Here is a 3,747-nt window from a genome sequence, read left to right as displayed (position 1 = left end):
TGCAAACTAGTAAAATTAGTAAAAAAAAAAATATATAGGAACTAATACACCCTATTTAAAGATGTAGAAGCTGGGGATGCCTGACTGGCTCAATTGGAAGAGCATGTGACTGTTGATCTTGGGGTTGTGAGTTCAAGCCCCTCATTGGGTGCAGAGATTACTAAAAATAATAATAATGAATTTATTTTTTATTTTTATTTTTTTTTTAAGATTTCATTTATTTATTTGACAGAGAGGGACACAGCCAGAGAGGGAACACAAGGAGGGGAACGGGAGAGGGAGAAGCAGGCTTCCCTCTGAGCAGGGAGCCTGATGCAGAGCTCAATCCCAGGACCCTGGGATCATGACCTGAGCCGAAGAAGGATGCTTAACAACTGAGCCACCCAGGCGCCCCAATAATAATGAATTAAAAAAAAAAAAGATGTGGGGGGCGCCTGGGGGAAGCCTGCTTCTCCCTCTCCCACTCCCCCTGCTTGTGTTCCCTCTCTCGCTGTGTCTCTCTCTGTCAAATAAATAAAATCTTAAAAAAAAAAAAAAAAGATGTGGAAACTGAGTCCTGGAGAGGATAAGTATACAGTAAATGGAAAAGTCAAGATCTGAACTTTGACCATTTGACTTGAAAATTTGCTGTTCTTAACCTTGATGCCCCCCTTACAAATTGTAAAGCTATTTTTTTTAAAAGATTTTATTTATTTATTTGACAGAGAGAGACACAGTGAGAGAGGGAACAATAGCAGGGGGAGTAAGAGAGGGAGAAGCAGGCTTCCCGCTGAGCAGGGAGACTGCCTGATGCGGGGCTCAATCCCAGGACCCTCGGATCATGACCTGAGCCTTTTAACGACTGAGCCACCCAGGTGCCCCAAAGCTATTTCTTCCCTTGCAATTTTCACGATACCCTTGATGGTTCAGAATGTGATTAATTAACTTGCTCCCCCAACCCTGGGATTGAACCTGGGAGAGCAGTGCTCCCCAAAAAATATACTTGCTGATGTCCTAGATATAGACCACTCAGAAAAAACTAGACTGATCTGCAGGTTGTCAAATGAGACCCACTCAAGTAAGATAAAAGTTTACTTCAGGGCCTAAAAATGAAAAATATTTTTAAACAAACATTATAAATGTTAATCAGTTAAAAAAGGATAATGTTAAAATGAAGTGGAAGGATAAAAGTAAACTCTTTTACAATATTTTGTCACATTAATAATTTTTTATTTTTCTAGTGTATAGTTCATTTAAAAATCAATGTAGACATATCTTTCATTTAAAAGCATTTAAAATGTCAATATTCGAGGTGCTTGGCTGGCTCAGTCAGTAGAGCATGTGACCCTTGATCTCAGGGTCATGAGTTCAAGCCCCACTGGGCGTGGAGCCTACTTTAAAAAAAAATGTGGGGGGCGCCTGGGTGGCTCAGTTGGTTAGGCGACTGCCTTCGGCTCAGGTCATGATCCTGGAGTCCCGGGATCGAGTCCCACATCGGGCTCCCTGCTCAGCGGGGAGTCTGCTTCTCCCTCTGACCCTCCCCCCTCTCATGTGCTCTCTCTCATTCTCTCTCTCTCAAATAAATGAATAAAATCTTTAAAAAAAAATGTGGGTGCACTTGGGTGGCTCAGTTGCTGACTCTTGATTTCCGCTCAGGTCATGATCTCAGGGTCGTGAGATCAAGCCTGCATCAGGCACTGTACTCTCTGTGGAGTCTGCTGGGATTCTCTCTCTCCTTCCACTCCTCCCCCCCCTTTCTTTTCTCTCTCTCTCTCAAATAAATCTTTTTTATTTAATGTCAATATTCAAAGGTGGAATCAGAATCACTTCTAGTGGTGTACTTAGTTGAAATAGTGTATTATTTTCAGAACATTTCACAAATAAAAAAGACTTGCACAGTTATCAACTACTTTTCTTTTTTTTTAAGATTTTATTTGAGAGAGAGTGCACGTGCACAAGCAGTGGGGATGGGTAGAGGGAACAGACTCGTTAACATGACAAAAGACACCTTTATCCTTCTCAACACTTAGGAAGTGTCAAGGGTTTGGGGAACTATAAGCCAGGACCAGGGATGAAGACCAAATATATATTTCTTTTTTTTTTTTTAAGATTTATTCATTCATTATTTTGGTGGGAGGGGCAGAGGGAGAGGGAGAGAGAGAATCTTAAGCAGACTCCACACTGAGCGTGGAGCCCAACACAGAGCTCAATCTCACAACCCTGATATCATGACCTGAGCCAAAACCAAGAGTCCAAGTGTTGGACGCTTAACCAACTGAGCCACCCAGGCACCCCAAATATATATTTCTTATAATAAATCACAATATTACACTCAGCTGTTATCTCTTCAAATATACTACCCTATTCTTCTCTCTTCTCCCTTCCTCCTCTTCCTTCCTCCTCCTCTTCTTCCTCCTCCTCTTTTTCTCCTTCTCCTCCTCCTCCTCCTCCTCCCCTACCTCCTTCTTCTCTTTCTCTCTCTCCCTTTCTCTCTCCCTCTCTTTCTCTCATCAGACCATCTTATTATATTCTTCATGTCTCTTAACTTCTCATACATATTTTCCATCTTTTTGTCTTTCTGTACTACAGTCTGGATAATGTCTTCTGACCTATCTTCTGGTTAACTCATTATCACTTCATCGTGTCTAATCTGCTACCAATATGCCCACCAAAATTTTAATTTCAGGTCTTAAGTTTTTCATCTCTAGGAATTCTATCTGATTCTCTTTCAAATCTGCTAGGTTATTTTCTATGGTTTCAGGTTTCCACATATATTTTCAATATTGTCTTTTATTTATATAAATGTTATAATCAAAGGGAATTCTGATACAAGCTACAACATAGATGAACCTTGAAAAAATTATGCTAAGTAGGGGTGCCTGGGTGGCTCAGTCGTTAAGCGTCTGCCTTCAGCTCAGGTCATGATCCCAGGGTCCTGGGATTGAGCCCCACATCAGACTCCCTGCTAAGCATGGAGCCTGGTTCTCCCTCTCCCTCTACTGCTCCCCCTGCTTGTGCTCTCTTGTTCTCTCTGTCAAATAAATAAATAAAATGTTTTAAAAAAAAATCTTTAAAAACATTACACTAAGTAAAATAAGTTAGAAACAAAAAAACAAATACTGTATCATTCCACTTTACTACTCTGAATATATCACATCCAGGTATATTATATATTATATCCAGAGTAGTAAAATCACAGAAACAAAAAGTAGATGGGGTACTTGGCTGGCTCAGTCAGTAAAGAATGTAACTTTTTTTTTTTTAAGATTTTATTTATTTATTTGAGCCAGAGTGGGAGAATGAGAGTGAGAGAGACAAAGAGAGAGAAAGCACAACAGGGGAGGGTGGGGCAGAGGGAGAAGGAGAAGCAGGCTCCCTGCTGAGCAGGGAGCCCTGGGATCATGACCTGAGCTGAAAGCAGATGCTTAACCAACTGAGCCACCTAGGCGCCCCAAAGCATGCGACTCTTAATCTCAGGGTCATGAGTTCAAGCCCCACATTGGGTGTGGAGCCTACTTAAAAGGAAAATAAAGTAGGGGCGCCTGGGTGGCTCAGTCGTTAAGCATCTGCTTTCGGCTCAGGTCATGATCCCGGGGTCCTGGGATTGAGCCCTGCATCGGGCTCCCTGCTCGGCGGGAAGCCTGCTTCTCCCTCCCCCACTCCCCCTGCTTGTGCTCCCTCTCTCACTGTCTCTCTCTGTCAAATAAAAAATAAAATCTTTAAAAAAAAAAGGAAAATCAAGTAGAATTATGATTGCCGGAGGTTGTG

Source organism: Mirounga leonina, unplaced genomic scaffold, assembly GCF_011800145.1.
Source record: "Mirounga leonina isolate KUSES-001 unplaced genomic scaffold, KU_Mleo_1.0 Mir_53, whole genome shotgun sequence".
NCBI lineage: Eukaryota > Metazoa > Chordata > Mammalia > Carnivora > Phocidae > Mirounga > Mirounga leonina.
Note: the sequence above shows the minus strand (reverse complement) of the source record.